Raw genomic sequence first — 14369 nt, 5'->3', positions numbered from 1 at the left:
AATGAGATTAAAAACAAAAAAAAAATCTTAGACTTTTATTGTACTACTGCTCAACTCTGAGATCCTTAACTATTTTACTTTCTTCCTTTCATCTTTGAAGACTTCTTCTGTTTGCTTATATAGAATACTTGGCATTACTATCTGAAATCAACAGGAAGTATAAGGTGAAGTGCATTTGCTTTATCTTGTAAAATCGAAAACCCTTCCTTACTGTTCTCTCTAATCTAGTGTTTCTCTGTTTTATGCTCTCTCTTGGCAATAAGAGAAAATCTAAATTCATTACATAAACATAGACAAGATAAAAGTAAATGGTGAAAAATAGACCAAACAACAATACTACTTGAATGATTATCTGTTACACGGCGCCAGGGGGCCAGTTGGTGGGTGTGACCCCGGCCTACTGGAATTTGGAGGATCTGGGTGGAGGATGCTCGGCCCCAATCCGAGTAGGCTTGGACATCTCGTGCCCCCGGAACCTGGTGCCGTGTAATCCCATCAGTGGCCAAGACTCAGAGACTATAAAAACCAGCTCCCAGAAGAGAACAGTGCAGTCTCCTGCCCCTGCACCTGGCTGTCCTCGCCGGGGCCCCTTGGAGAGGAGCAGGTTGAGCTTTCCTCCCCGCCCCGACCAGGGTTCCCGCAGCTGAAGACCTCCAGAACCAGCCACCACCATGCTGAGACCACTCTCCGCACACATGAAGGTACTGGCAGAGGGACAAAGCCACGTGGGTTCTGGGGCGGGGCCAAGATCTCCAAGCCTACTGGGATTGGGGCCGAGCATCCTCCACCCAGATCCTCCAAATTCCAGTAACCCACCAACTGGCCCCCTGCACCGTGTAATCCCATCAACAGCCAAGACTCAGAGACTATAAAAACCAGCTCCCGGACATCTTATGATATCTTATTATCTCATTCCTACCTTGGACAAACTGACAGGCTACCGAATGTAGCCTGCCCACACGGCAGAGTCTGGCAAACTCCCCATGGCGTACCCAATATGCCAAATACCAGTAACAATGATGGGTCTCATTCTCCTAAAGAGCCTTGAATATAATCCCAGGGCTAGGATGAAGGAGACGTTACTGGGGCCTGCTCGAGGCAATCGACAAATAACAGGATGGTCGTGATTCGTGATTCATGATTATCTGTTATATTAGAATAGTAATATTTATATTTTATATGGCTGTATGCCGTATGCCTCCAGAATACCTCTAGGCCGAAGACCTCCAGAACCAGCCAAAACCATGCTGAGACCACTCTCTACATGCATGAAGGTACCGGCAGAGGAACAATGTCATGCGGGTCCTGGGGCTGAGATCTCCAAGCTTGCTTGAATCAGGGCTGAGCATTCTCCACTCAGATCCTCCATCTTCCAGTAGGCAGGGGTCACCACACCCACCAACTTCCCCTCCCCTCCACCTGTCCCCCCCCCCCCCCCCCGGTGCTGTGTAATCCCATCAATGGCCAAGACCCAGAGACTATAAAACCCAGCTCCCAGAAGAGAACAGCGCAGAATCTCCTGCCTCCGTGCCTGGCTGTCCTTGCCGGCGCCCCTTGGATGGGGGCCGATTGAGTTTCCTTCCCCACCCCGAGCAGAGCCTCGGCAGCCAAAGACCTCTAGAATCAGCCACAACCAGGCTGAGACCACTCTCCACACACATGAAGGTACTGGCAGAGGAACAAAGGCGTGCAGGTCCCGGGGCTGAGCTCTCCAAGAATCCTTGGATTGGGCTGAGCATCCTCCACCCAGATCCTCCATCTTCCAGGAGCCAGGGGTCACACCCACCAACTGCCCGCCCCACCCCCCTGCGCCCATGTTATCCTATCAACAGCCAAGACCCAGAGACTATAAAACCCAGTTCCCGACATCTTATTATCTCATTCTTACTTTGGACAACCTGGCAGGCTACCGAATGTAACCTTCCAACACAGCAGAGTCTGGCAAACTCCCCTTAGTGTACCCGATATGCCAAATACCAGTAACAATGATGGGTCTCATTCTCCTAACCCTAAAAGAGCCTTGAATATGGCACTTTTTAAAATATCAGGGCTAGGGAGAAGGAGACGTTACTGGTGCCTGCTCGAGGCAATCTACGAACAACAGGATGATCGTGATCATGATCATGATGGCCATATGCATCAAATACACAGTAACACACACATGCACTCTTCCTGCGCTGGTTTTGTAGATCTACCTTGCCCTTTTAGGCTTCATCCCAGTGTCAAGGCATTATTTTCCTTTTAACTCACTGTCCTCTTTTCCATAGTATAATCTTGATAACAATTTTTGTGGTTTTTTTGGCTAGAACTTTTGATTCAGTTTCTATAGAGAATAATATTGAATATTCTTCAAAAAAATTAAGAAAGAGCTTCCAGATCACCAAGCAAATCCATTTCTTGGTATCTGTCCCAATAGACCCCAATTGACATTTGAAAAGACATTTGTGCTCTTATGTTCATTGTAGCACTCTTCACAATGGTCAAGATTGGAGAAGTGTCCACAGACAGATGAGTGGATATGGATAGTGTCATACATATACACAGTGTAACGCTTTGCATATCTAAAAAAATGAAATCATGCAGTTTGCTGTTATTTGGAACTAGAGACTTGTATACTGAGTGAAGTCAGTACATGGGAGAAGGAAAAATGCAGAATAATTTCTCTCAAATGTGAAGTAGAAGCATTAAGTGAATTGGAAATGACTACTAGTTATATCCCCAGAGAGCTGGCCTGCAGAATTGAGTCTGCCAAGCCATACGTGGGAAGAATAGGAGATAACCTGGAGACATTGGTGGCGGGACCCACATGCTTGGGTGATGGAAGTGGTGTAGGTAGACTGCATTTTTGAAATGCTACTATTAATAATATTAAACATTACTGTTCTAAATATATGTTATTTTAAAAAAGATATTTTTATGTTCTGTATGTAAAATCTTCAGAATCTTGTTAGTGTTACAGGGAATAGTAATTTTATTCTGACCCTGGTTGACATAAAATTCATTTTTTAACAATTTTAGAATTAGTTTTTTATTTGCTCTCCACATCCTGACTAAGATGTTTATTGTCACAAATTTACAAATATTCTTATGTTATTGTCTTCATTGAATGGTTTCTAGTGAGTTGAGCAAGTGAATATTTCTTCTTAGTCATCAAAGAGCATCTAGTAATAACTTGATAGAAGAAAGTTCAATACTTTTAAAAATATCATGTCTCTGTGCTTCAGTCTCTCATCAGCAGTAGAGCATAAAAACATACATGCAAGGAACTGGAGCGATATTACAGCGGGTAGGGCATTTGCCTTGCATGCGACCAACTTGGGTTTGATTCCTAGTGTCCCATATGGTCCCCTGAGCAACTCCAGGAGTACTTCCTGAGTGCAGAGCCATGAGTAACCCCTGTGCATTGCCGGGTGTGACCAAAAAAAGCAAAATAAATAAATAAACTTAAAAAAACATACATGAAAAACCATTGTTATAAATAATAAGCCATTTATAAAGTTATAGTGTCAAAATAGAAGGGAATTATGGAAATGGAAACTCAGCTTTCTTTTATAGTAATGACTATAACAATAATGGAATAATAATTTGGAAATTGATTTTTAGCAAAACATGGTACTTCAATAAGAAAATATTTTGCTTGCTTCAAAAACACTAGAACTTTTTATGATTGAAACCTGTAATTACAGATTTCAAGATTATAGGTACAGTTTATTAACCATTGACAATATAATTTTCACTTGCTGAATAACTTAATTCTTACTTACCCTAAACTACAAAAGACTGTTTTACTTGGTAGACAAAAGAAAATCAAAAAAGTTAAGTAGTTCTCCCACTTTATGGGTGGTAAATAAAAACAGAACCAGACTGAATATAGGTTTAACTATCCCATCTTGTTATACAATAAAATAAACCTTACACTGTTGTTAATGGCCACCTACAAGCATGTACAGCAATTCTTCTAAGTTTATTAATTGAGTGTTTAATTTAAACATTCTTAATTAAGAATGTTTAATTAAGGATGGAGACACAGCTGCATGGGCTGAGTTTGTTGGTGTCCCATGTTCAATTTATGGCACTGCATGTGGTCCCCAAGTACCACCAAGAGATCTCTCCAAGCACCACGCCAGCACTACTGGTTGTGGTTCAAAGATCCTGAACCATTTTTAAATTAAAAATAAAACATTTCAGGGCTGGAGCAATAGCATAGTGGGTAGGGCATTTGTTTTGCATGTGGACAATCCAGGGTTAGATTCCCAGCATCCCATACAACCCCCCCTCCCAGCACTGCCAGGAGTAATTCCTGAGTGCAGAGCCAGGAGTAACCCTTGTGCATTGCCAGATGAGACCCACAATAAATAAATAAATAAAATAAAACATTTCTTCCCCCCTTTCCAGATCTTTCTTCCTTTCTCTTCCATCCCTTCCAAGAAAAGAAGAAAATCCAATTTGATTTGCTAAGTACAATTTATTCAAAAATGAAAGATAAATACAACCCTTCTTATGAAATATGGATGTTTCACAATAGAAAAGTGGGTGTGCAGAGTTTTCCGAGTTCCCGCTGCTTTCATGAAGGCAGATTTATAATGAAGTGCTGAATAGTTGTTATTTTAATGTCCCACTGGAATTTATATGAAAGATAGTCAAGCACCTTTGGAGCAGAAAATGCTCGAATCTGAAATACAGGAGTAGTATTACCAACATCTGCATTAAGAAGTACATTGTCCAATTACTTCAGAATTTTAAAAAATAAGATGTTTACTTTGTATATTATTTTCAAACAAAATTTTATCCTTTAATAAAATAGGAATGTCATACAGTGTTTCTTCTAGGTTTAGAGGTATGAAAAACGACCTTCTCTACTGCTCATGCTATTCTTTCTTCCTTCCCTTAATAACCTATAGGGAAGGTGCTTTTCCATCTGTCTAGGTCCCAGGGATTATTATTATGCTTCTTCTCAAAAAAGAATTTCAGAACAACTCGTCTTGGGGAAAATGAAAAACCATGTCCTCTGGGTAAAACAAAAAAATAGAAAAAGAAAAAATTGGAAGACACTGAATTTATGATGCTTGAGAGAAGACTCAGGCAGAACAAATTTATGTTTGTTTGGAGTTAATCTTCCTTAGAGAATTTATGATAACCCACCACCTCCAAATTCCAGGGAGAGTAATATATATATATATATATATATATATATATATATATATATTCAAGTTCTACATTTAAATTTGTTTTTAAATGGAAAATTCTTCTCTATATTTTTTAAAGACATTAAAACAAACTTTTAACAAAGATGATACTCAAAATGTTCTTTCTTAATTGTGGTATTGGGTCCAATATCTGAAGAACATAACAGAGGGAGGGAGCCATTTGATATGAAATGATTAGAAAATTAAAACAAAATTCTTGTTAAATCCTTAAGATAACTTAATATTATAGAATAGATTTTTATCATGATGCTATTATTAATATTCTAGCTAACATTGTGTAAGTATTCTATGCATTGTTCTAGATGCTTTCCAGTTATTCCATTTTTAATGTGGCAAAATTTTAAAATATTTTATCATATATCATGTTGCTGCCGAACATCCTGCTCACAGGTACACCAGGTGTTGGAAAAACCACACTGGGTAAAGAACTTGCATAAAGAGCAGGACTGAAATACGTTAATGTGGGTGACTCAGCTCGAGAACTAAAAGTTCAGGAAGTGTAGAGAGAATTGTCAAGCCTGCCTCATAAAAATTTCAAATATTTTGCGTGTTTTAAATTTTTGACATACCAGTTCTTGACACTTGCTGCTAAGTAACTATTTTAGGTTTGATCTAATGTGCGTATTTTTTTTCAAATGATCTAAAATCTGATCACCGGATATCATGGAGACTGGAAAGATGGGTTCTCCCAAGAGCAGGCTGAAAGATGCACAGATGATGGCACAAATCCTGAAGGATATGGGGATTATAGAATATGAGCTGAGAGTTGTAAATCAGATGTTGTAGTTTGCCTTCCGATATGTGACTACAGTTTTAGATGATGCAAAAATCTATTCAAGTCATGCTAAGAAAGCTACTGTTGATGCAGATGATGTGCGACTGGCAATCCAATGTTGTGCTGACCAGTCTTTTACCTCTCCTCCCCCAAGAGATTTTTTACTGGATATTGCAAGGCAAAGAAATCAGACCCCTTTGCCATTGATCAAGCCATATTCTGATAGCATTCTGATAAATTACACCTGATAGATACTGATTGACTGCTCCAAACTATAGACTTAATTCTTTACAAAAAAAAAAAAAAGTCATCCACTTCTGTGGGAAGAATAACAGTTCAACAATTAAGTGTTGGTTCAGTTAGTAGTAGACCAAATATTCCTACACTTGGCACACCAACCCCACAAACAATGTCTGTTGCAACTAAAGTAGAGGCTCCAATGTCCCTTACAGGGAAAAGGTTTACTCTACAGGTGCCCACTTCACAGGACCCAGCTGTAAAAGCACCGATTCCTAAAGCATCAGCAGTTCAGAATGTTCTTATTAAACCATCTCTAATTGGATCCAAAAACATTCAACATGATGATGATGATGATGACGATGATGATCATGATGATTTGTTATCTAGCCTTGAAACATGTAATGTATATACTTGGCCTTGAGTTAATTGCATTGAGATAGAAAATGCATGCTGAATATTTTTGTGTTTTAAGTAAATATAGTTACCATACTTTGACGTTTACATGTTGGATTTTCCTTAAGTTTAAATTTTTTTCCATTGGCCTTTAAAAATAAAGTTTTCATTTGTCAGTTTGAGAAAAAAAATAAAATATTTTATCATATAAATATGATATGAGATCTCCAAGCCTGCTCGGAACGGGACTGGACCTCCTCCATTCAGATCCCCCATCTTCCAGTAGGTAGATGGGTGTAACACCAACCAACTGCCCCCAGTGGCATGCAATCCCATCAATGGCCAAGACCCAGAGACTATAAAACCAAGCTCTTGGAAGAAAACAACACAGAACCTCCTGACCCCATGCCTGGCTGTCTTCACTGGAGCCCCTTTGAGGATGGCAGGTTGAGTCCCCCCACCCACCCCGAACAGAGCCCCAGAAGCTGAAGACATCTGAAATCCAGCCACAACCATGCTTAAGACCATTCTCCACACACTCAATCGAGCCTTACTCATAAAGGAACTGGCAGAGGAACCCAGGTTTACAGGACCTGGGGCTGAGATCGCCAAGCCTGCTCAGATCAGGACTGAGCCTCTACCACCCAGTCCCCAATCTTCCAGTAGCTAGGCATTACACCCACCAACTGTCCTGGTACTGTGTAATGCCATCAATGGCGAAAACCCAGACTCCAAACTCGCAGAAGTATGTGGCCACATTTGCAGCTGTGCAACCTCTTGTTGTCTAGTTCTCACTCTCAGAGAACCCGCCAGGCTACAGAGTATCCTGCCCGCACAGCAGAGTCTGGCAATCTTTCCGTGGCATATTAGATATGACAAAACCCAGTAACAATGATGGGTCTCATTTCCCTGACCCTGAAAGAGTCTCCAATGCTAAAATCTCAGGGTTAGGATGAATGCAAACATTACTGGTACCTGCTTGAGGAAATCAATGAACAATGGGATGATAGTGATCATTTAAATGATAAAATTGAGAATTAATAATCTAATTTATTGGTACTGAGGGATAAGATTTGCTATATTTCAGAAACTTGTATCTAAGATGTACTCTCTCTAAATGATATTTATAGACATGTACACCATTATAAAAACAAATTTCCCTTTTAATATATTTTATTAATACCTTCTTTACTGATTTTCACTGATTTCCAGGTATTGTTCATAAACCCTCACTAATAGGAGAATTTTTAAAAAATTACCATTGCTTAGGTCCAAGTTATAGTACAATAGGTTGGGTATTTGCCTTGCACATGGCTGACTCGGGTTCAATCCCCAGAATCCCATGTGGTCCATTGAATCTTGCAGGAGTGATCCCTGAGCACAGAGCCAAGAAACCCCAGAGCACTGCCGGGTGTAGCCCAAAACAAAACATCCAAAAAATACTTTTACTTTCAGTTGACAACTAACATAATTTCTGGGCTTTTTCAATCTGGACTGGAGGAAAGTGTAATTTCTCAAGTTCTTTGTGGGAGTTTAAGTTTGTAATCTTGGGAAGAAAGGAGAAATTTACTTCTATTGGTTATATGAAATCTCAAATAGCATTATTTATTATTGATATTTCCAGAACTCTCTGGCTATCATGATAATATAGCAACCTACAAAGAAATGCAGAGAACTATGATAAGAATATGTGCAATATGTTCTTTCTTTAGAAAATATTTATAAGAACACTGCTTCTCCTACCACAGACAATTTTATTATCTAGAAGATTGATGGATTTGTCCTGAAAAGAAAATTTTTGTTGATTCAGGTCAACACATTCTCACAGTACAGGTAACTATTGTTTCTGAAAAGTAAATTAACTGACACATCATTTTAAGCCAGTTAAAATGTTGATTGTCTTAATATGGGCTGGAGCGATAGCACAGCGGGTAGGGCGTTTGCCTTGCACGCAGCCAACATAGCCGACCCGAGTTCGATTCCTCCGCCCCTCTTGGAGAGCCCGGCAAGCTACCGAGAGTATTCGATATGCCAGACACAGTAACAACAAAGTCTCCAATGGAGACGTTACTGGGCCCGCTCGAGCAAAATGTTGATTGTCTTAATATGGAAAAAGGTTGTTTCAAGTATCACTAATTACATATCAAACTAGGATACATATGGGAATCCTTTGACTAAAATCAAAATGACTTGATGGGAAAGAAAATCCACTACCGTGTGATGTCATATCACTAGAAGACTCCTTATTCCAAGGTGACATTTCCTCTTGTGTTTGGTTTCCAACATTGTAGGAAAATAAAGGAAGTGAGACATTTTTCTATTTATTTTAGAAGTGCAGAGAAATTCCCAGTATGGTTGGATTGCATTAATATTTCACTTGCAGACTCAAGAATTCAGACACAGATTCTATAGATGAAGTGTTGCTAAAAAAATATTCCAAATCTGTTGCCAGGCAGCCTGTGTGCTTTTAATATAGACAAAAATACCAGGCAGCTGGGACCATCATATTCTGGTTACCCTAGTACCATGCTGTCAAAGAGTTGAACTGTACTTTAGCAACAAAGGACAATTGCTCTAAGAAATTGTAGCATTCCAAATCTTATTCAAAGTAGGCTTGGCAAGCTTGGCAAATTTTCAAATGGAAATTGATAATAGTCTCTTACAAAGGTTTTAGAAGTTGAGACTATCTTACTTTAACTTGTTTTTATTTATGCAATTTTTTTGTTTTTTTTCTTTTTGAGGAGAGCTAAATTCATCACATTTTCTATGATCCTATTTCATACTCCCCAGGAAAACTCAAATCTCGGCTTTCCAAAGTCACAGATGACACAACTTCTTCTAGGGACTGTCTGGTTAAGCCATTTCACACAATTCTTGAGTCTGACTCTGCTTTGTCTGTCCTAGTGAAATATTTGTGCACATGTTCCTGTAAATGTAGCTATTTGTGTCTTTGGAAACATCTGACTTCGGGAAACTTTCAATGGATTTCCTGCCTATTTTTCTAAGTAAAATGAAATGCCTAAAGGATACTCAGTATCTGTGATCTCTACATTATAAAATTAGAAATAATATGGATATATAGCAATATATCAAATATATAAATATATCCATTCATATACACATGAATGTGTATATATATTAGATATATATTTATACAGAATGAGGAGAATATGTATAAGATAAATTTGTGAATCATTTTGCAAACCTCAGTGGAATTGATAAAAAAAGTTAAGTAAGAATATAAAGACTATAAATGCTCTGCAGAGTGTATTTGCTGACTGGTTTTTGAATATTCTTGCTAAACAACTTTTCTTACAGTGATTTTGAATTGCAGGTCCCTGCACTGGTGTCAGTGAACAGGTGGAGAGTAGTTGAAACTGCCCCGGGCTGCTTGGCTCCGACTGTCACCTGCATCCCGGCTTGGGTATGTCATTCCTTCACAATGCTTTCCTCTCTCAACTCTCTCCTCCACAATGCACATATCTTCTAAATCCTTTGCTTCACTGTCCTCTACTGATAGTCTTTTCTATGAGAATAACCGACTCTAAGCCTGGAGAACCTTGGTTGAGTTGAGCACTGGAATGTTTGCTTCCATTGGGTAGGAGCTCTGTTGGGGTCCTGACCTCCAGGAGCACCTTGCCCAGGAGGCCAGCCCGGCAGGGGAGTGGGAACAGCGGACTCTCTCTGCCGGTGACTTCCACAGTTTCGTGGCTCCTAGGAAGCCATTGCAAAAGTGATAGAGAAGCTGAACACTAGGGACACTAATTGCATTATCCAAATTCTCTCATTGACCTGCTAAGTTCTTCCCTGCTACGTTCTTCCCTGAAAAAAAATCTTGATTTTTTTTTCTTGGTAGAATAACCCTTCTCCTTTTGAACTATCTAGAAATAGAATCATGCAGTGTATGTGTTTTTTTATTCATATATTGCTTTTTGGTTGATAGTAAGCACCTAGCAGCAGCTTGTTATTATGATGCCACATTTTATTGCCTACATATGACATCATGTATTTATGAATATGGTTTGTGGTTCTTATAATTTGCACTACTATGAGAGTTCTTTTAGGTGATTTTCCCCCTTGCTTAAAATGTGACTGCACAGTTTTCAAACAAGATGTAGTCCTCAATGTTGATTTGACTTTAGTATTATGCTTACAATATCCATCCTCATTGCTGTTTATAGTAGTGGCTTATGCCTACTTACCCTAAAACGTTGCGTTATTGTATTGTGATATGTGATTTCTTCCTGGCTTTCCTGTGGTTACACATTTTTCTGATGTAGGTTGTGTTTGCCTGAATGATATTTGCCCCAGAGAATGATTGTTAATAGCCTACTTATTCTTTGCCTCTTTACTGCCATTTTGAAACGGCTCCCTTTGTCAGTCAGTTGAGCACTTGGTAATCAAATGTTTAGTGGCCTGGAACAGTGAACTATTTGCTGATTTTATTGCATGAAAACTCGAGAATTACTCATGATACACAAAGAGTTAAAATGCTCCTAGCTGCTTAAAATGAAGTAGCCATTAACTTTACGGTCATTTTATTTCCTTTTCTTTCTGGAATCCTTTATAATTAAGCAAAGTCAATTCCTAATTTACTAAGGCTTTTACTTTTTATGGCTCTTCTATATTCCAGTATAGATTGCACCCTCACCTGCTCCAAGAAACTAAGAAAGTTATGGAAAACAATTTTGAGATCTGTTCAAAATAAAAATTTCAGGACCAAAGCTATAATAAAGCACATAGGGCATTTATACTACATATGTACATCTTAAAACGGGCTGGAGCGATAGCACAGCGGTAGGGCGTTTGCCTTGCACGCAGTCAACATGGCCGACCTGAGTTCAATTCCTCCGCCCCTCTCGGAGAGCCCGGCAAGCTACGGAGAGTATCTCACCCGCACAGCAGAGCCTGGCAAGGTCCCCGTGACGATATGCCAAACACAGTAACAACAAAGTCTCCAATGGAGACGTTACTGGGCCTGCTCGAGCAAATCAACGAACAACGGGAGGGCCTTTACCTTTACCTTTATCTATGGTCTCCTGAGCTCATTATAAATAATCCTTGAGCACAAAACCAGGAGTAATCCCTGAGCACCAAAGCATAATTTGAAAATAATAATAATTATTATTGTGTGGCAAAAGTAACAAAATCCATTTAACACTGGGGCAAGAATCACTTAGTCACATGCATCTCACAAGACAACTGGGTTTCTCACCAGGGAATTACATACTGGAGTTGTTTTTCAACCATTGTTAGCTTAACTTTTGTTGTCAATTACCCTCTATGCCATTTATTCTCTTAATTTATTTTGATGTTCAGCTACAAACACCACGTTAATTCATTTTTTTCCCTTTCTACAATGTTGGGGATTCAACCTAGGGCCTCCTGTGTGGAAGGTAGATGCTCTAACTCTGAGCTATAGTCCCAGCAGAAATTCTATGCCTTAAATAAGTTTCTACTGCTCTGTTGCTGCATGTAATTTGAAGTTTAGTTTTTCTACTCTAAATTCATCATCAGTGTTCCTCATAGACACCTATGCTTTTAAATGGCTTTAACGAGAGGAATTATCTTGTTATTGTTCTGTAGGTAGACAGCGCAAGGCATGTATGAGGTGAGGAGCATGAGATGGGAAGTGAAAGGGGCGCTATGTTATTAGACTGGCCCCCAGCAGGCTTCAAGCAAGCATGGTTCTAATTTGGCGTGGTAAAACACTTGCCAGGAGCAGGGTCTCTTTCCCTTTGTTCCAACCAGGGGGAGCCAGCACAAGTTAATTCCAGGTGACCACTGAGCAAACTTTCCTCAATGGACTCGCCATGGAATACTTTTGCATGTCAAAATCACACTCTCTAGTGCCATGGTGAGAGTTTTAGAGTTATCATGACAACCCATGAGAGTGTCAAAACAGGGTGAGGGCCTCAAAGCCTCATGTTCACACCCATGTAGAGAGGAGCGTGGGAGGGATGAGGAAGGTGGAGAGTCTGAAACCCAGGAAGGAACAAATTGACACAAGCCTCTTCCCACTTTGGAACTCTTAAACTAAACTGGAGAGTCTTTGCTACTTTCTCCTCTCCTGAAACAAATATTTCATCACCAGCTATATACAAGCTGCCTTTACTGGTCTGACCTGTCTTTAAAAATAAATGCTGACTTCTAAACATTTCATATTCTCTGCGATATCTTTTACGGGAGGTACAAGAATTGGGGACCAGAGGGCTGTGTCTGTTGGCCTTTGACACCCCATGATTTATGATTATTCCCAATTAATTTGTATCATAGGTTGAAAAATTAAACAACAAAACTCCCCATGTGTTGTTATTTATCTGTTGCATTTTTCCAACTTTACTTTTGTAGAAGACAGGTATTGAAGTGGTGGAATAATAGGTATTATTATGGAAGGGAAAACAGCAGAAAAAATAATGAGGCATGATGCATTAAGGCTGAACTATTCTTGAGAATATTAGATGAAAGATAAAAAGAGACTATGAGAATATTATAAAGAAAATTGCAGATTGAGTTAAACATGCAAGGATTTCATTTAAGAGTATTGCCATAAAGAGTGATGCTACCGTCATAGAAGATAAAGAATGTATTTAACTTCCCTAAAACAAAGGTCAAAGAATTTTTGAAAGATGAGGTGAGCTAATGTAAAAGTACTAGAAGACATTCACAAAGAGATTGGTTGAAATACTGAATCCATCTATGTTGGTTAGCTGGTGCTTGTGAATAGTGGATTCCTAGCTTTCCAGAGAGACTATGGATGAAATTTTATCTCTCTGATGATAGCATTTGAAAAAGATAACATCCAGATCATTTAGAAGTCTGTCCTAGGGATGTCAATGACTTACATTTCCTGAGACAGACGAAAGATTTTTATTTAATTATTTATTTCGATCACGATCATCCTGTTGTTCGTAGATTGCCTCAAGCAGGCACCAGTAACATCTCCTTCGCCCTAGCTCTGAGATTTTAAAAAGTGCCATCTTCAAGGCTCTTTCACGGTTAGGAGAATGAGACCCATCATTGTTACTGGTATTTGGCATATTGGGTACACCATGGGGAGTTTGCCAGACTCCACTGTGTGGGCAGGTTACATTCAGTAGCCTGCCAGGTTGTCCAAAGTAAGAATAAGATAATAAGATGTCCCATGGCTGCAAATGCAGCCGCGCACTTCTGGGAGCTGGATTTTATAGTCTCTGGGTCTTGGCCGTTGATGGGATTACACGGTGCCAGGGGGGCAGTTGGTGGGTGTGACCCCTGCCTACTGAAAGATGGAGGATCTGGGTGGAGTAAGATCAACCTCGATCCGAGCATGCTTGGAGATGTCAGTCCCAGCACCTGCATGCCTTTGTTCCTCTGCTGGTACCTTCATGCGTGTGGAGAGTGGTCTCAGCATAGTGGTGGCTGGTTCTGGAGGTCTTCGGCTGCCGGAGCCCTGGTCGGGGCGGGGAGGGAAACTCAACCCGCTCCCTCCAAGGGGCCCCAGCGAGGACAGCCAGGTGCGGGGGCAGGAGATTCATTTATTTTTTAATTTTTATTAGTGAAACACAATGAGGTATGGTTGTAAACTTACAAATTTTTATACTTGGGTTTCAATTATACAATGATTGAGTACCCATCCCTCCACCAGTGCCCATTTTTCACCACCACAGATCCTGGTATCCCGCCCACCCCATCCCCCACCCCACCCTGCCTCTGTGGCAGAGCATTCCCTTTTGTTCTCTCTCTCCTTTTTGGTGCTATGGTTTGCAAAAGAG

At 40.0% G+C, this 14369-nt stretch overlaps 1 pseudogene; it reads left to right on the top strand.

The window, feature by feature from the left end:
• The first annotated feature begins 5870 nt into the window (after positions 1-5870).
• Positions 5871-6580, top strand: LOC130025968 (transcription initiation factor TFIID subunit 9-like; annotated as a pseudogene).
• The last annotated feature ends 7789 nt before the right edge of the window (positions 6581-14369 follow it).

This window comes from Sorex fumeus, unplaced genomic scaffold, assembly GCF_029834395.1.
Source record: "Sorex fumeus unplaced genomic scaffold, SorFum_2.1 ptg000033l, whole genome shotgun sequence".
Classification (NCBI taxonomy): domain Eukaryota; kingdom Metazoa; phylum Chordata; class Mammalia; order Eulipotyphla; family Soricidae; genus Sorex; species Sorex fumeus.
The sequence above is the reverse complement of the archived record's forward strand: the minus strand, read 5'-3'. Positions and strand labels throughout refer to the sequence as shown.